Source organism: Homarus americanus, unplaced genomic scaffold, assembly GCF_018991925.1.
Source record: "Homarus americanus isolate GMGI-L3 unplaced genomic scaffold, GMGI_Hamer_2.0 scaffold24469, whole genome shotgun sequence".
NCBI lineage: Eukaryota > Metazoa > Arthropoda > Malacostraca > Decapoda > Nephropidae > Homarus > Homarus americanus.
In genome coordinates, this window is record NW_024722144.1 from 42,465 (window position 1) to 62,448 (window position 19,984).

A 19,984-nucleotide genomic window follows, 5' to 3' on the forward strand; every position below is an offset into this window, starting at 1 on the left:
AGAAAGTCCAAATCTGTGTTCTTCCTTCTATGTAAAAAAGAACACTGATTATGTACTCTCTATTAAGCTGATAAGAACAGATACTACACTTTGATCTTAGCCAAAAGGCCGAGAGTTGATCTTAGCCAAAAGGCCGAGTTTGATCTTAGCCAAAAGGCCGAGAAAGCGATTCCAAAGCCGTTGCAATTAAATTAATGCACATTAGGTAATATTCTTACTTTGCTTCACCTGTAAATTGGTGCAACAAGGATCTATCTCGAGTTTTGTTTGCAGATAAACATTCGAATTCCTTATACATCAACATTTAAAATCTATAATAACAAAAGTCGTAATTATGTAACCAATTAATTTACTATTCTTTACACTTCATGGCTATGTTACCATTTACAATTTTCAGTTTTCCTTAATCACTATCATTAATGCCTTCTTCCTTTGTTTAGGAGCTCTTATTGACCAGTGTTAGTGAAGGAAGAAGCTGGCATGTTTGAGGGGCAGACTGAAGAACACATTTACTGTACTTTCCCCACTTAGAGATACACCCGTTGCCACTGTTTTTTTTACTATGGTACCACCAACAAACCCGCTGTTTTTATTTTATTTTATTTTATTTTTTTTCTACATAGTAACTGGAAAACTAATTTCCGAAAAATATAAATTGCACTAAAAATGAAAGTGCCTAAATGCGTGAGACGATTACTTTATGAACCTTGCATGCCAACCTTCATGAAAGAATGAAGCTCCGCCCAGAAAAGTAGTTCCTGAAGTATTTGTAAAATGATTACATAAGTATAGACATTTCTTGCATATAATTGAAGAAAATTTGGAATTGTATCATTTTCTAGTTTGGTTATTAGTCAATTTCCCAATAAAATGATACTGGGCTATATTGATCTTGTTACTATGCCAAAGAAAGTAGTTCCACAATGTTCAGTTTTATATTAGGAGGGATAGCCCTCACTAGATAGCAAGTTCCTCATAATTGATATTATAAGTAATACCCCAAACGACTTAATCGTGAGAGGGAGAAACTTAAGGTCAATTTGAGATAGAAGAAAACTTGGCTTACCTCTATACTTTAACAAACTTATCCTGGCAAATCAATCTAAAGATGGTGGTTGAGATACTATTAATTACTTTATTTTGGATCTAATTTGAAATCATCTTGATTTAGACACAAGAAAAACGCGAAAATAAATATCAATAGTTAACATTTTCTAGCCCAGTATGTTTGTAAATGAATAAAGTTTATAAAGCCAAACTTGTTTATTTCTATCACATGCTCTTATTTTTAATTTGGAAATTTTTATTTTAGCATACTACGAATTATAGAAAGAGTAATCATTTTATTTGTATGTAAAATGAGGTAAATAACATAAAAAAGAAGGTTAGGGTTCAGGATGATCATGTTCGTGCATACTTACCTGGCACAGGAGATACCGTGATCACGAAGGCGGTTTTCCCAGGGCGAGGCTCACCATTGCACTCCGGTGATGCTGACCCTTGCGATTAACCCAAATGTGGTTAACTCGGGTGTGCAATTTTTGTTAGCGGGGGACTGCGTTCGCGCTATCCCCCTTATACATATCATAAGGGACTCTAAACGAAATATAAAGTAAGGTGCAGCGAAGAATTTTTTTCTACGCTACTTTTACATGATTTGTATTTTGACAATTTTGTGTGAATGAAAAGATTTTCAAACTCTCCAATTGATGCCTAGTAACTCATAATACTGAAAGAAGTTTTTAATAGTCTGTTAGGAAAACGTGTTAATCTAAATTTTTTCCAGTATAATATCGAGACATTTTTTTGAGATTAAAAACTTTGATTGAGACAGAAAAAAGGAGTGTTATGTCCTCATGACACAATAGAGAACTTCAAAATATTAACTGTACTCATGTTGTGAAATGAGCCTGAACTTATCCTAATGTTATATCCAACGTTATCCTTGCCAGGTCCTAACACACCGTCTCACTTAAATGTATACTACGCGAACAGTAGAAGTATGAGAAACAAAATGGATGATATTAAGGCCTTGGTATGTACCGAAGAAATCGATATAATTGCATTCACTGAAACATGGATCAACCTAGACACACTTGAATTACCAGTCGAATACCAAATTGCGGGTTACAAACTGTTCCATACCGATAGGCAGACCAGGAAAGGAGGCGGAGTAGCAATCTATGTTAGGGATAATCTGAAGTGCGAAATAAATAAGGAAATAAAAACTGAGAGGAATACAGAAACAATTTGGATAGAATTAAGCGACGGTCGGGAAAAATTAATCACAGGGGTAATATATAGACCCCCCAATCTTGATAGCGTCAATGAGCGACTTATCTGGGATGAAATGCGCAGGGCTTCCATACACAACAAAGTCTGTATAGTAGGCGACTGTAACCTTGGCCAAATAGATTGGACTGTCCTTACGGGTAACTCAGAATCAGAGGATTTTCTCGAGACGATCCAGGACTGTTTCCTAAGTCAACATATAACCGAACCCACACGGGGTAATAATATACTGGATTTAGTTCTGACGAACAGAGAAAACCTCATTAGCAATGTCGAGGTAGGGAACGAACTTGCAAACAGCGATCACAAAGAAATTCGATTCCAGTTAGATTTTCAGGGCAGACGTAAGGAAAACTCCACTAAAGTACCAGATTTCAGAAGGGCAAACTTTGACAGTTTAAAGAGGCAGCTGAGAGAGGGGGTGTCACGCTTGGCCGTGAACCTGACAGATGACACCGACCTGATAACGAGATCTGAGATTGCCGAGTTCCACGATAATTTAAATAGTGAGTTACTTAATGCACAAAGGCAGAACATACCATACAAAAAACTCAGATCAGACAACAATGACCCTAAATGGATAAATAATTATTTAAAGAACATCATTGGCCAAAGGAAGGCTATAGGTAGAAGGATAAATCGTGGCGAAATTCACCTCCGGGACTATTATAGGGTATTGGCGAGTAGAGTTAAAACCGAGATCAGGAAAGCAAAGAGGAATAATGAGGTAAGGATAGCAAGGGAGGCGAAGACAAACCCCAAAGGATTCTACCAAATGTATCAAACTAAAACACGAGAAAAGATTGGACCAATACGGTCAGACTCCGGCGAGCTCACTGATAACGACGGAGAAATGAGCAATAATTTGAATAAATATTTTTCAACAGTTTTCACCACCGAAAATCTAAACATGATACCCGAGGCACCGACTCTATTCAGAGATAGTGAAGAAAACAAATTAAGTGAGATAGTAGTGACTAGTAACGATGTTAGTAAGCAAATAGACAAACTAAAGCCTAATAAGTCACCTGGTCCCGATGAGATATTTGCCAGAGTATTAAAGGAATGTAAGGAAGAGCTTAGTATGCCCTTAGCAAAGTTGTTTAACATGTCCTTAAAAACAGGTGTAGTACCAGAATCCTGGAGGATAGCGAATGTAATACCGATTTTCAAGAAGGGGGATAGATCACTATCCTCTAACTACCGCCCAATCAGTCTAACATCAATAGTAGGCAAATTACTGGAAGCAATCATTTCAAACTCTATTCGAAATCACCTGGAGAAGCACCGATTGATCAATGATTCCCAGCATGGCTTCACAAGCGGACGTTCTTGCCTAACTAATCTATTAACATTCTTTTCATCAGTTTTCGAATCAGTGGACGAGGGGCACAATTATATAATGAGACGCAATAAACAGAGAGAGAAGAGGAAGAATATATATAGGAATAGAGAGTAGAGATGTAAAGATACTAAACTTGGTAGCGTGGCCTGGATGTTATTTGCACAGCGTCACTACGCTTATCTTATCTCGTATGTCAATACACATATATTACTTCTTAAAGGGACAACTTGTTAAACACCTCTTCGATACAACTATTTATTAATTCACTCAATGACATGGACACATTAATATCACTATTATATCGGGGTACTAACACATCATGCTTTACGTTACTTGACACTGACTCTCGGACACACCTGAATGAATACACTTCCCACAGTAGGTAACTCACCCTAGGACGTTCTGACAAGACTCACGTGTACCCTGACGTAGGCCCAGTGAATGCTTGGCTGGGCTGCCTCCATCACAGGGAGAGTCTGCTTAGCTGACGATGCCGTGGTCTAGTCGGGAGGTCTCCCTCCCGACCTGGGGAGGGGACGTGCGTGACTCTGCTTAGTGAACCGAGTGACGACCCGAACGGGAGAGAGATGACAGCAACCAGAATGATAATGATAATGGAATAGGAATCTCGAATGCCGAATATCGAATGTCCGTGGACGGGACTGTAGGGCCTTTATATGGGGTCGGCCCAGCCGGCTTCTGACCTCTACCAATTAACACTAAACTGGTTTGATCTGGATAATTGTGTGCAGGTGTGGTCCTGGCCAGGTGTCTTGGCTAGGTGCGGTTGTAGGTCACCGGCTCACGTCATTAGCGGGCCAGGTCAAGTCCCTAGGGTCGACCTGAGGTGTGTCAACCTGGAATGCGGTGGTACCACGAGGTCTGTGGTGTACTTGCTGTTATATGTGACATAATTCTGGGCTGTAAGCTTTGGTCTGACAATCACTCATTACACCTCCCGCCAAGACCAAAGCTTCATCACAGAGACTGATGCCACATATAGACAGCAACATCACGTGTGGTGTCAAAGATAATCCCTGGGGCGATAACATAGTCTCACATTTACAACCAACAATCTCATAGGTGTATGTTTTTCTACTGGCGCTAGTTTGATCTGACAAAGCTCACTATACCTCCCGCCAAGATCAAAGCTTCTATGCCAGGAGAAAAAGGAAACATAGCAAGTGAACATAGAATGAAAAAATCCTTCATATGTAGCATAGTGTCCGAGGCAACCTTGCAAATCACATTCTACAAACAATAGCAGGTGTTACATTTCCTTATCAGCCCATGTCAAAATAATAATTCATCTCAGTCAGTAATATAGCTACAACATCGTGTTTCATAGTCCAAGACATTGATCAAATGAACTTATAGAAAAAAGTGAGACTAAAAAAAGACATTCTTTGTAGTAAACATCAACAAAATCAGAGAAAATACTTCAAAATACACAAAAAAAATTTCCTACTTCACATATTAGGGTATTGATATCTTTTTATTATACATCAACAACATCAGTACATTAGTTGGGTCCGGCATAGCTCACGTCTTCCATCCAGCTGGTATCTGAAAAATAGGGGATGGCGGCAGCTCAGCAGCTGTAGTCGGTTGGTCCTTCATCATCGGCTTTCTTGTGATGTCAGGACAGCACATCTTCTGTCTTCTTTCTTCACATAGCACATCTTCTGTCTTCTGTCTCCTTTCTTCACATACCGCACCTTGTAGGTCGTTTCTCCACACCTTCTGACTTCTTCTCACTTCCTCCTGGTTTCTATACTCTTCCAGACGAGTTTTCTGTCCCATCTGCGTTCTTCCTCTATACATCTTCATTTTCATATTTCAGATGAATTTTTCTGCTCCATCTGAGTTTCTTTATACATCTTCGTTTTCCGTCATATTCCAGATGAATTTTTCTGCTCCATCTGAGTTTCTTTATATATCTTCGTTTTCCGTCATATTCCAGATGAATTTTTCTGCTTCATCTGCATTTCTTCTCTGCAACATCATCATTTTCAACATATTCCAGACGATTTTCTGTTCATCTGCCGACGGCCCTCTCCGGCCGGGATGAAAGCCGGTCCACTGTTTGGGCTGTCGTCTCCTTAGATGACTGTAAGGCAGGTTCCGCGGACCAGGGCTCGCCCTCCGTACGTGAGTGTCGGCGAGACCAAAGACCGTCCTGTCTTACACCTTCCACAGTGGTGAATCCCTCCCTGGCTGGGCTCACCAGGGTTCGTTGTGTGGCGATCCATTCCACACTCCTTACTTCCTAAAGTAGAAAAATATAAAATCTTCTTAATCCTATACCAAGGGAGGACTTGAAAGAAGTGACGTGGTGTGTGGTGGGTTTCGTGCTGCCTTCATCAAGCTGCATTCATCACGCTGCTTTCATCATGCTGGTTCTTCTCTGCTCGTATGTACTGTGGTTGACGTCCGGCTGGCCATGGGTGGTACTGTGTGTGACATTTGACAGAGAAACAATCCTAAAGGGGTGATGGATTAGTTGGAAGTGCATTCGCAAAAAAAAAGTTTACTTTATATGTTAGGTCAATGTTTGGCAACTATCATTTCCGTCCCGACAATGTTCTCATCAGGCTGGGTCGGGGAGTGAAGCTCTGCGCACTACACTGAATATCATTTATCACTGCGCGTCAAAGAGTACATCACAAATCATAATAGCATAAAAATACACTGAGTGAAGCTCTGCATTCATCGCAATATTACTTTATATTAACCATCATCAACAACACACAGCTTACGGGACAAAAGACGGGGGATTAGTGTGGTCAAGCGGCGGGGCGGGTCAGAAGGACGTGAGGTCACCCGAGCGGGGTGGGGCGAGGCGGGGCGGCGCGGGGCGAGGCGAGGCTGGCCAGGCCCAGCCAGGCTGGTGCGTTGCGGGTGAGGTGGGGAGGAGCCGAGGCGTGGTTGATCGGGCCAAACCGAGGCTTCGCGGGGCGGGGAGGTGCACGGAACGGAGGGGCGGGGCAGGGCAGGGCAGGGATGGGAGGAAGGGTAAGGAGGGTGAGGTAAGGATTAGGACAGGGAGGAGGATGTAGGTTAAAAGACATGTCAAGTTGTGACAGTTAGTACAGACACCGCTTTCATCACTGAAACACAATGGCTACATTTAACACTGACCAACAATCAAACTGTACTTGGGCTACTGAGAATGCCACAGATAGCGGGTGACACTGAGAAATTACGTTAAGCACTGAACATTTCTATTAAAAATTCGCCCATACCACCACAAGAGACATTTACTTGAGCTGTAACGGTGACACACTAGGACACTTTTCACGCTACTACGCAGGAACTTCTTATTACGCACTTTTGAACTAACGAGCCAGGTGTTATGGCTAACCGAGGGAAGGCGTGAGTTACGTTAAGTACGCTGACACCATTGTAATGTGACGCAATAAACAGAGAAGAGGAAGACATATATACACATAAGTAGGAAGTATAGAGAGTAGGGATGTAAAGATAGGAAACTTGGTAGCGTGGCCTGGATGTTATTTGCACAGCGTCACTACGCTTATCTTATCTCGTATGTCAATACACATATATTACTTCTTAAAGGGACAACTTGTTAAACACCTCTTCGATACAACTATTTATTAATTCACTCAATGACATGGACACATTAATATCACTATTATATCGGGGTACTAACACATCATGCTTTACGTTACTTGACACTGACTCTCGGACACACCTGAATGAATACACTTCCCACAGTAGGTAACTCACCCTAGGACGTTCTGACAAGACTCACGTGTACCCTGACGTAGGCCCAGTGAATGCTTGGCTGGGCTGCCTCCATCACAGGGAGAGTCTGCTTAGCTGACGATGCCGTGGTCTAGTCGGGAGGTCTCCCTCCCGACCTGGGGAGGGGACGTGCGTGACTCTGCTTAGTGAACCGAGTGACGACCCGAACGGGAGAGAGATGACAGCAACCAGAATGATAATGATAATGGAATAGGAATCTCGAATGCCGAATATCGAATGTCCGTGGACGGGACTGTAGGGCCTTTATATGGGGTCGGCCCAGCCGGCTTCTGACCTCTACCAATTAACACTAAACTGGTTTGATCTGGATAATTGTGTGCAGGTGTGGTCCTGGCCAGGTGTCTTGGCTAGGTGCGGTTGTAGGTCACCGGCTCACGTCATTAGCGGGCCAGGTCAAGTCCCTAGGGTCGACCTGAGGTGTGTCAACCTGGAATGCGGTGGTACCACGAGGTCTGTGGTGTACTTGCTGTTATATGTGACATAATTCTGGGCTGTAAGCTTTGGTCTGACAATCACTCATTACAATTATGATGTGGTATATCTCGACTTTAGCAAAGCCTTCGACAGAGTCCCCCACGAAAGACTAATTAGAAAGGTAGAAGCTCATGGCATCAAAGGTGACATCCTTAAATGGATTAGGGCGTGGTTACAGGACAGGAAACAGCGAGTGAGCATTAACGGCACTAAGTCCCATTGGAGCAACGTCACAAGTGGAGTTCCCCAAGGCTCAGTACTTGGACCATTATTATTTATTATATACATAAACGACATAGATATCGGCATAGACAGCAACATAAGTAAATTTGCTGATGACACTAAAATAGGACGTGTTATCAAATCTGACGAGGACTCGGCAAAACTACAGGAAGATCTAAACAAATTTTTCGAATGGTCTGAAAAATGGCAGATGAAATTCAATGTGGACAAATGTAAAGTACTCAGTATAGGAGATGTAAACAGGGAAACCAGATACCAGATGAACAACGATGCCATAGAGAAATCCGACTGCGAGAGAGATTTAGGAGTAATGATAAGTAGGAACCTTAAGCCAAGTAAATAATGTGTTTTTGCTCGTAACAAGGCTAATAAAGTACTTGGGTTCATACAAAGGAGTGTTAGTTACAAGACTAGCGAGGTCATCCTAAAACTGTATCTTGCTCTTGTGAGACCACACCTGGATTACGCAGTTCAGTTCTGGTCACCGTATTACAGAATGGATATAGAATCCTTGGAAAGAATTCAGAGGAGGATGACAAGACTAATCCCGGGCATTAGGAACCTTGAGTATAGAGACAGGTTAAAGCATCTTAATTTGCACTCCCTCGAGAGACGTAGAGCGAGGGGCGACCTGATAGAGGTGTATAAGTGGAAGACAGGGCTAAACAAAGGGGACATTACAAAGGTACTCAAATTATCCAACCAGGAGCGAACTCGTAACAATGGTTTTAAATTAGACAAATTTAGATTTAGGCGTGAAATAGGTAAACACTGGTTTGGAAACAGAGTAGTGGATGAATGGAACAAGTTACCAAATATCATCATTAACTCGAATACGCTGAATTGCTTCAAACATAGGTTGGATGCTCATATGAGCAATTGGGGTTGGGTGTAAACGGGACTGCCCAGTATGGGCCAATAAGCCCGCTGCAGTTTCCTCCATTCTTATGTTCTTATCCATGTTTGTCACATCATACTCATGCATGTGTAACTCCGCATATTGTAACCTACCAAGGACCGAATAAACGGACAATTACATCCTGCTTTTTTGCAACCCAGAAAGAAGTCGCACCTGTGTCTGACCGTGACATATATACAGCGATTATAAGACATTATATGCCCATGGCCATCTTTAAATAAAATGTAATATATTTGCTTTAATTTCTCCCCATGGGGAGTGGACCGATCCCGGAGATACTGCAATACCGGGCCGATCCGCGGCAAAGGTGGAGCAAGCCCCTAGCACTTCGCCATGATCCAAAAATCAGTTTAATATCGAAGATCCCACATGGGGATCGTATCAGATATTAAGCTGATAAGAACAGATTTTATTTATTTAAAAGAATGATACATTGTTTTTTATTTACAATAGTTTGGGTATTCCAGTAATTTGTGACAATTGGCTGACTATCTATTACATTTTATACATAGTGTTCCTATTCCACTAACTAGAACCTATTCTTTCTTCTATCTTGACTTTGGGTTTATTTCACCCTACATACTGTCTAGCACCTGAGGTATGTTCTATATAAATCATTCTCGACCAGCGAATGGCATCACTTACACACAGTTTCCTGAAGAGGCGCAGGTATCCCTTTGATGCCAGTCTCTTCATCAGCTTCTCGTTCTCCGGGTCGTATGCTCCCAGGGGTCCCACTATGAATGCAGCCACCTTCACCTGCTGGTATTGTCTTCTCATCTCTGCTGCCAGTTCTGCATACTTTTCTTCTTTCCTCAGTCTTGCTTCTTTAAATGCCTCTTGTCCATTCTCGAATGGGCAGGTGACGTCGATCAGGATCACTTCTCGGTTCTTTTCAATCACCAGGTCTGGACGTCCATTGTCTGCTGCTCCTGGTACTCGTTCATTTGCCGACATGACCTTCCAATGTCGACCTTCTGCGGCTTTTCGTACTCTATCCACCAGGGCATTATGTCGCTTTTGCATGGCTCGAGAGTGTATCATGCAGTGGTTTACTACATGTGGGAGCGTTTCTTCTCTATTGCACCGACGACATCTCCGATCCCTATTCTGGCCTCGCTTCGCTCCATTGACGGGGAGTAGGTTCAGTCTTGCTCGGTGTATGAAACGCCAGTCTGCGAAGGTTGTATACGCTCCATTTCGAACAAAAGCTGATGATGCTCTCTCTTGTGCTACGAGCTTCATCACTTTCCCTTGGTCAGGCTTATTCTGCAGAACTTCATCTCTCATCTGTCGTCGCTGGCTCCGGATGGTTTTGGCTACCTTCCTTCTATCTTTTTCTTCAATGATGGAGTCCGTGCATTTTATCTTGATGTTGTCTCCTCCCTCTGCTATCCAGGAAACCCCCATTCGGCCTGAGGCACACCTGGCTCTAGACCAGATGGTTTGGTGGTCTCCTCCTCGCGTTTGCATCTCTCCCTGTGTTAAGTACATGCATGCGTCGGTCATGCTTGGCTCCTGTCGTGTTGTCATTGTTGCCACTCGCCGGCATTCTTCTCTGGCTATTTCCCTGACGTCAGGATCCGGTGACGTGAGTAATTTATATGCGGTATCCACCAGGAAAATGTCAGAGTCTTCTGCCGCGATTGGGACACCACACGCTCCAGCTTTACTGCTTCCGTACAAGTACTCATTCGACGCTCTTGACGGTAGATGTAGCGTGTGTTTAAGCATTGCCTTCATTTCGTTGTCCAGGTGTGCCCAGTCAGTTTTCCTCAGTTGCCAAGTCCTCATTGCATGCACTCCTGCCGGGAACATGAATGTCTTGACTGCATCTATTCTCTGCCACGGTGCTAGCTTGCTTGTCAGTATTTTGGTCCCGAGTTGCATTAGTTCCTCTACTGTTTGGATGTTTGGCAGAAGATGGAACCCAACTGGTCGTCCCAAGAAGAGCGTTGCTTCGCCATCGCTCTTCCATTGGATGGGCGTTTCTCCCACGTAGAACTGTGTCTGGCGCATTCCTCGAGGTCTTCGTCCAGACAGGTGCAATGATGAGCTTTTGCTAGGATTTAGGTCCAGTCCCATCATACTGCATTGTTCTGTTGCTATGTAGAGGAGTTGCTGTAGATTATCTTGCTGTTTTGTAATGATGGTTATATCGTCTGCATATGCTAAGCATGGGTGCTTGTGCTGTTGGTCCAGTATCATTCCTTCGGCCGCGATTTTCCGCAACAGTGGTTCGACCGCTATATTGAACAGGAGACCACTTATTGGGCACCCCTGTTGCACACCGCATTGCACTGGTATCTCTTCTGTTTCTCCTTCCTTTGTTAGTATTCTTGTCGTCTTGCCACTGATGATGTCTCCTGCTACTGTTTCAAAATCCCGTCCCACCCCTATACGGTTGAGCGCTCTTTTAATGAGGTCCAGTGACACTGAGCCAAATGCATTGGTCAAGTCGAGTGCTGCTATGCAGGTATCGCCATTGTTCCGTCGTGCATCGTCCATGTGATGTTGAAGTATGTAGTTGTGTTCTATCACCCCATCACTTGGCATGAATCCTTTCTGTGCGGCGCACAGTACCTCGTTGTCAACGAGCCACCTTCTGAGTCGTGCTGTGAGGCATCCCGTGTACACCTTGTATATTGTGCGGCTCAGTGTTATAGGCCTCCAATTTGAAACGACTTCTGGGTTACCACCTTTTTTGGGGACAAGTATTGTTCTGTATCGTTTCCAGGAGACTGGTATTCTCTTGGCTCTGAGACACACGTTGAATATGGCTGCCATAACTCGGCAGCTTGGGTCAGCCTTTCTCCAGTTCTCATATGATATTCTGTCTTCACCTGGTGACGAATTCTCTGCTGCTGCTAGTTTTGTAAATACTTCCTTCTCTGTGAAGGGCTGCATTTCCATCTCTGGTCTGTCGTGTGGCGGTTCGGGAATGTGCTCCACGGTATTTAGGTCACAATCCTTTTCAACCATCATGTGTTGGAAGTGTTCCTCTATTCTCTCCTTGCTTATTTCACATCTTGCGCCGTTCCCTTCGGCAATTAGCCGTATTGCTCGGCGACGGTTGTATTTGTACAGCCTCTGGATCTGTTTGCAATCATTGGCATCGGTGATTTTCCTGGTCGTGTTCTGTCCTTGAGAGATGTTTATCCTGTTTGCCGCTTGTATTGCTACCTCGATCTCAATCAGTACTTCTTCAAATCTTGCCCAGTCCGGGTTCCGCTGGATCTCATACACTGTGCCCAGAAACGGCTCCAGTATCCATGTCTCCTCAGCTTCATCTCGCTCTTCATTTGGTTCAGGCGTTATGCCAATCTGCTCCTGTATGTTGCCTTCACCACTTAGTGTTTGAGTTGCTTCACTTTGCGATAGTGGTGTAGGGGATTCACTGAGATTACTTTGTCTTCCTTCATTTGTTTCTTGACTTTGCATTATCTGTTCCCCTGTTCGGGTACTGTCTCCACCATGTTCTTCATCGGGGCTTAGAGGTGACAGTGGCATTCTTGGCATGTGCAAGAGGGGTGTCAGGTCCCCTGGGTGCTGTGATTCCTCTCTTGGTGAGGGTTCATTTTGGAGCAGCTGGCTCGGCGTTATCGACCTCAGTCGCGTTTCTTGATCGTCTGGGCTCAGTGGTGACACTGGTGTACTTCTCCCAGAGACGGGGCGTGGTGTCTCTGGTCCTTCCACTTCTCCATCCCTGGGTGGAGGTGTCCATCTGTGCCTTTCTCGTTGCCCTTGTGTTTCTCTTTGCTGCTGTTGCTCGTAATTCTGTGGCTGCTCCCTCTGCTCGTTATCCCTATTTTCCCCAACTTCCTGTGAGGGCTGGGCGCTTGCTGGATTGCCTTCAGCCTGTTGGTTCCCCTGTCGTTGCTCCGCCTGACGTTGGTTGTCTCTCCTCCTCCACTGCCGTACATGTGTTGCTACCTTGTGGTTATTCAATCCTCTCTTTGTTGGGGCAGAGTAGTGGCAGTATTGCACGTCGCACTGGAAACGAAAATGGGGAACCCTTTGCTCCTCCCTCATCTGCCTGTTGAGGATGCACGTGTGATTGCTTGGCCGGATAGTCAGTACCAGATAGCACCCTGCACACATGTTCATATATTCGTTGATTTTCTTGTTGTGGGCTTCCTTTAGATGTCGGACTAGTGATTGCTTGCAGCCAGACCACCCCGATGACGCACATTCCCATGGGCATCCCTGCGTCCTCTCTGTGCATTTGAAGGATGGTGGTGCAGGGAACCATATGGTCAGCATTCGGTTTCTTCTTTCCGGCTGGCGATCTCCTTCGTTTCTTCCCCTTGGCTCTTCGTCGTCCATCTTGCTTTACCCACACGAACACCCACACACACATGACAACCCCCTTACCAGGGTGTACCCGCACTATCACGGTATTCCTGGAGGATCGGCCGAGAGTTGTGTACCGACCTCCCTTTCGCCATCACAAACCCACTCGATCGCAAGGTGATGGTTTACCGGGGAGGGACTTTGGGACGAATACACTTCTATGAGTGCAGGTCCCTCAGCCAGTACGAAGTAAGGAAGTACAGAGAGGAGGGAATAGCCACGTGTGAGAAGCACCCACGTGGGGTCCCGTGGGACCAGGTTTGGGGCTTTGCAGGCCCCCCCGGTATGTTTCCTCTCACTGCATGGTATTAGTAATAACCACAGCAATGGTGAAATACTGGGTTCCCTGCTCGCCACCTAAAACAACAAAGGAGTAACTCTGTTACTTTCACCCCAAGAAAGTCCAAATCTGTGCTCTTCCTTCTATGTAAAAAAGAACACTGATTATGTACTCTCCATTAAGCTGATAAGAACAGATACTACACTTTGATCTTAGCCAAAAGGCCGAGAAGCGATGACGATTGTTGTGTTGCAATCAAAGCAATGCACATTACACAATAACCTTACTTTAGTTTTAAATTGGTGCAACAAGAATTTATCTCGAGTTCTGTTTGCAGATAAACAGTCAAACTCCTTATGCATCAACACTAGTAATCTATAATAACAAAAACCGTAATTATATTACCAATTATTATACTATTCTTTACACTTCATTGTTATATTACCATTTACAATTTTTAGTTTTCCTTAATCTTAAAAAAAATCACTTTTGTTCGTTATTTCTTTCTTTCATTCTTTCTTTCTTTTTTCTTTATGAACATTATTGACCAGTGTTAGTGAAGGAAGAAACTGGCATGTTTGAGGGACAGACTGAAGGACGCATACCCTACACTGTACTTTCCCCATGAAGAGATACGCCGGTTGCCAATGTTTTTTAACTATGATACCAACAATACACCCGCTGTTTTTGTTATTTTATTTTTTACATAGAAGCTGGAAAACTAATTTCCGTTGCATTATGAAAAGTATAAATTGCACTAAAAATGATAGTGCCTAAATGATTGAGACAATTACTTTATGAACCGTGTATGCCAACCTTCATGAAAAAATGAAGCTCCGCCCAGAGAAGTAGTTCCTGAAGTATTTGTAAAATGCTTACACAAGTATAAATATTTATTGCATATAATTGTAGAAAATTTGGAATTGTATCAATTTCTAGTTTGGTTATTAGTCAATTTTCCAATAAAATGATTCTGGGCTATATTGATCTCATTACTATGCCAAATAAAGTATTTCCACAATGTTCAGTTTTATATTAGGAGGGATAGCCCTCACTGGATAGCAAGTTCCTCATAATTAATAGATAAAGTACATAAGCAATATCCCAAACGACTTAATTGTGAGAGGAAGAAACTTCAGGATCAATTTGCTACAGAAGAAAACTTGGCTTACCTCTATACAAACTTATCCTGGCAAATCAATCTAAAGTTGATGGTTGAGATACTATTAATTACTTTATTTTGGATCTAATGGGAAATCATATTGAATTAGACACAAGAAAAACGCGAAAAAATTATCAATAGTTAAAATTTTCTAACCCCGTATGTTTGTGTTTTGATGGAAATGAATAGTTTATAAAGCCAAACTTGTTTATTTCCATCATATGCCTCTCACTTTTAATGTGACAATTTTTATTTTAGCATATTACGAATTATATAAAAAGTTATCATATAATTGGTTTATAAATTTAAATAAATAACATAAGAGAGATGGTTCAGCACAATGATAGTCAGTCAAGTTAGGTTAGGGTTTAGGATGAACAATTCAGGGCATACTTACCTGGCACAGGAGATACCGTGATCACGAAGGCGGTTTTCCCAGGGCGAGGCTCACCATTGCACTCCGGTGATGCTGACCCTTGCGATTAACCCAAATGTGGTTAACTCGAGTGCGCAATTTTTGTTAGCGGGGGACTGCGTTCGCGCTATCCCCCTTACACAATTCATAAGGGATTACATAAGAAATATAAGGTACAACGGCGTATTTTTACAGCTTAACAAGGTCTCTGTTAATAAATAGTACTTGATTTATGCTTAAGGTCAGCAAAGAATTTTTTTTCTACGCTACTTTTATATGATTTATATTTTGACAATTACGTGTGAATGAAAGATTTTCAAACTCTCTAATTGATGCCTAGTAACTCATAATATTGAAAGAAGTTGGGTTTTTTTTAATAGTCTGTATCACACTCAACAGTCACTCACTGTCACAGCAATGAAAGAAATCTATCATGATCTTGTTTACCAACACCTGATACACTGTCACACAGTATGGGGGGGGGGGGCCTCTAGCTCTTCAAAAACATAATCTCTGGTTACTGCACAAAAGAGAGTTGTACGGACAATGACCTACTTGAAAAAAAAACAGATCACACAAATAAAAAATTAGCTATATTGAAAATTTTTAAATTCGAAGATGTTAACACCTACTGCTGTGCCCCTTTGTTTACAAATCTATCAATCACTTTTCATTCGCCTCTACCGCCGTGGACTTCCCCGAGTGTTGATGTTGTCGTCCACACCTTCCCTGGTCGTAAATCCACCCAACTGCGGTATATGCTCAAACTTAACTGCCTTGAGCAGATTAATGATGTCGCCTCCTCTCTTAAGACCTCCCACCCTCCTATCCTCGTCTACTGTGATGGGTCTGTTACCACGCTGGGCAGCGCTGGGGCAGCTGTGTGGATTCCTGAGCGCCAGGCCTGCAGGAAAATCAGGGTCCACGACTGGGCCTCCTCCACTGATGCTGAAAGCATAGCCATCCTCGCGGGCATTCATGAGGTGGCGACCTACTGTATGCTCGCACTGAACGCTGGAACCTCCTTATAATCAGTGACAGCACTTCGGCGCTAGCGAGGCTCAAATTAGCCTCCCCCTCCTCCCCTGCCGCCCAACACACCCTAGCCGCCGTCGCCGGGCTAGAACAAACTGATGACATCCGTGTCAAGTTTATTTAGATCCCGTCACTTATAGGAATAACTGCCTGTGACACTGTAGGTCGGCTTGCCAAAGAAGCTACACAAGAAGAAGATATTGAAGCCGCTCTCGCCCTCTCCTTGAGTCATCTCAAATCTCGCATACACGCCACACAACGAGAGGCATTCGATGAAAATTGGACACACCTGAAGCAACGGGGTAGCGTCACACTATGCCACTATGACGCTGTAACCGGTGACGACAACCGCCACTACAAAGAGTATCAATCCCTGACTCGATCTCAACAGATTATGTACATGAGACTGCACCTAGGGTACAGGTACCTATGGGAGTACATTGGCAACCCTGAGCCTGGCAGCACTGTTTGTAAACTTTGTGGCCAAGCCGACTCTCACACCCTCTCTCACTACATCCTCACTTGCCCTATGACCACCTCCTACAGGTCCCTAGCTGTTACCAACACCTCTTCCCTCCCTGACCAGATATCCCTCCTCCTAGTGACAGGCCTGGCACTTGACATTATTAGGGACCTGCCACGCTTTGCCATAAACAGATGAAATGTACCGGGAACTTTCCCCCCACGCACTCATCATTCTCTCACTTTATGTAACTTGACAAAACCTATGACCCTTCAGGCTTTTACCCCCTTAATGCACGAGTCATAAAGGCAAGTATGAACTTTGCATACTTCCCAGATGGGCGCTGTAAATGCTTCTGCGCTTCACCTTGCACAGGATGTAAGGGGGTGCCCAATAAACTATCCCCCTCGGGGGCAAATCTGAATCTATCAATCACTTGCTTGACAATAATTATTTCCAGTTCCGGTATAATCAGAGATACAACTTAAGGCACCCAGAGCTACTCCTCCATAAAATATCACGGTGTGAAGGTGTGGAACAACTTACCCCCACACATCCGAGCAAAGCCTACGCTCCCTTCCTTTAAATCATCTCTTAAAAAAAATCTATTGTCTAAGTATTAATATTTCTTGTAACACCTACTATATTTACAGTCCCTGCTTTTATTGTACCATCAAAACCGTTTTATCGGAAATTATCATGAAAATAGATAAGTAATTACCATTGCAATAAACATAATTGCCAACGAGACATAATCATGTTCTGTCCTCTTGTTCAACCTTATTACTGTACAACCCAATTGTAGTTGGTAGGAGACGCTAATTTTCAGCAAATCAGCTCAGCTGGGGCGCCTGTGGGTAGAGCTGTACCGCTCTTGCCTCGCAAGCCAGTTGTCACGGGTTCGATTCCCGGGTCGGTGGAAATTTGTTCCGACACACTTGCCAGCTTCCCTTGGTCCTTGTTCACCTGGCAGCAAAGTAGGTACCTGCTATAAATCGAAAGTTGCGAATTCGTATTCAGGGAAAGTTGTTTGAGCTTCCAATAACTTGCTTTGACATAAACCACTAACTCTTCAGGCTTCTACGCCCTTAACTCATGAGACATATTCCTCCTACACCGTCTTCCACCTTCTTGAGCCAATGGCTCTCTTCTCTCCATCCCTTAAACATGGATGTAAGGGGGTGTCCAATAAAAAACACAAAAAAAAACAGCTCAGCTGCGCCTTTCGCGTCACACTTAGAGGTCACGGTGATTGGCTAAGATGTAGGCACATAGGCAGGCTCTTTTTGGTGTAATATGCCTCTATAATGGTTTTTTGGCAGGAATATTGTCTAAACTAGATTCTCATAGATTTTCTCTAAAACATGACAATTTACATGGCACTGTTACAGAAGCATTTTTTCCTATGTTTTTTTGTTTTTTTTTACGTTATCAAACTTGACTTGAAGCCTGTAGATAAGGATGAAGGGCTAATATTTGTTGCTGGGTTTTTGTTGGAAGTACTTTGGAAGTATTGGGGCGGGGGGGGGGGTTAGGTGGACGTAAATGAGGGGAAAGTTTGAAGGAAATTAGGAGAGTAAAAGTATCCGGGCTCAACTAGACATGCTGTATTTTAAAATTCTTTATTGATCTTTTATACTAATAATTTAAGTTGTAGCTCGCTAGCTTTTGACTTTTCTTCTCGTTCATGTTTTGATATAACAGTAGATAGTATTTCAAGCGCTATAATAATTATTTAATGTTTTTTTTTTTGTTTTTTTTTTTAAGATTTATTGGACTGCTACTCCTGCGGACCTGAAGTTACCAGTTTCATACAGGCGTAATAGTGGTAGGTAGACATGAGAGACCGGTGGTTATCACCATTAAAATAACTTATATTACATAAGAATAAAAGCATTTCTATAATCAAGATCCAGGTTTATTTTCATTATATTAGATTACTATTAATTATGACTAAACGGTTGCACAATGAGGGCCATATTATAAAACAGAACATTTATGAACTAAGTTATGCCCTTAAAGACCTTAGTTGAAGCGCAGTCATAACATTGTAACACTAACATTCTCGTTGATTTGCTATATTTGTTCAGATTTAAAGGAATTATGTAAATTAAATCCTCTTAAAGAAAATCCACATTAAGTAATACCACTTTTGACTGCCAATCACGGTAGTCTTAAATGTTACGAAGGACTTGTAAATCTTATTTTAAAGCTCTTCTAGACACTGGACAATAAAACCTTTAATGTCTTTCTTGACTGGAACTACAACTCCATGTATGTTATAAGTTAATGTTTGTTGGGGTCTTGAACAACTTTGCGACCATAGCTCTGGTTTCCCTTCAGAACGCATAAATCTTTCGCCTTTTACTAAAGATTTCCGTGGGGGGGAACAACTCAATGAGTCTTAATTAATTTTTTCTTAGCCCATTCACATGGGCTCACAAAACTAATTCAAATTAGCTGAAAAGAATCATACAATGTCGTAATCAAGTGTATGTGATCTAATGTAGTAAAAAAAAAAAAATCTATTCACATATACAACGTCCTGGATGGAACAATTATCCCGACTATTACATATCTAAATCAGGTTGGGAGAATACAGATCTGTCATAAAATTAATTTCATGCACTTATTAAAAATTGCTCTAGACTTCAAACAAACCAAGGGTACCTAGGGACAGCACTAGGATCCCGCTTCCTCTATCAAGAAATATAAAATATTGAAATTGAATTGAAATCTGTAAACCTTTTGAGTTCGCTACTTGAAATATTTGTTCTCTAACCACTTCGGGAGAACGGAGTCCTCCGGAGAGACTCAGGTATTCCAAAATACCGCACAGGGTGTTCATGAAATTTGAATTGGTGAGAGAACACCCTTACTTTGCGTCAACTTAGAGATGTCTGATTACAGATGAAGCGTTCAAGATCCTTTGTGACTGATGTTGAAAGCTTCTATTGTATTTACTGTTAGTGAAATTGTCAATATAAGTCAGGGTAGAATCTACTTTAAGAATGAGGTATCATTGACGTCATCCCTAGAGATGCCAGTAATTGTTAACTGTGGCTGAAGTCACCCCCTTTTCATATATGAACATCACAGAATCTGATGTTCATGGTGAAATTGTTGTAAGGGCGTTAATTAAGAAATTAATTAATTATCCTGAAGGGGACTCTCACGCCACGTATCTCTGAAAATCTAACGGGTGTAACCTAAT

General features: G+C 42.6%; 3 non-coding genes and 3 pseudogenes across 3 annotated transcripts; 3 read left to right on the plus strand and 3 right to left on the minus strand.

Annotated features, from left to right (window-relative positions):
• LOC121861987 lies at positions 1-120 on the minus strand (annotated as a pseudogene).
• Positions 121-1,413: 1,293 nt separating this feature from the next.
• Positions 1,414-1,576, plus strand: LOC121861994. The gene has a single exon (XR_006088157.1). It is a non-coding gene; the product is annotated as a U1 spliceosomal RNA (small nuclear RNA).
• Positions 1,577-9,315: 7,739 nt separating this feature from the next.
• Positions 9,316-9,492, minus strand: LOC121861995 (annotated as a pseudogene).
• Positions 9,493-13,811: 4,319 nt separating this feature from the next.
• LOC121861986 lies at positions 13,812-13,931 on the minus strand (annotated as a pseudogene).
• Positions 13,932-15,246: 1,315 nt separating this feature from the next.
• LOC121861992 lies at positions 15,247-15,409 on the plus strand. Its single transcript, XR_006088155.1, has one exon. It is a non-coding gene; the product is annotated as a U1 spliceosomal RNA (small nuclear RNA).
• Positions 15,410-19,093: 3,684 nt separating this feature from the next.
• Positions 19,094-19,209, plus strand: LOC121861991. Its single transcript, XR_006088154.1, has one exon. It is a non-coding gene; the product is annotated as a U5 spliceosomal RNA (small nuclear RNA).
• Positions 19,210-19,984: the final 775 nt, after the last annotated feature.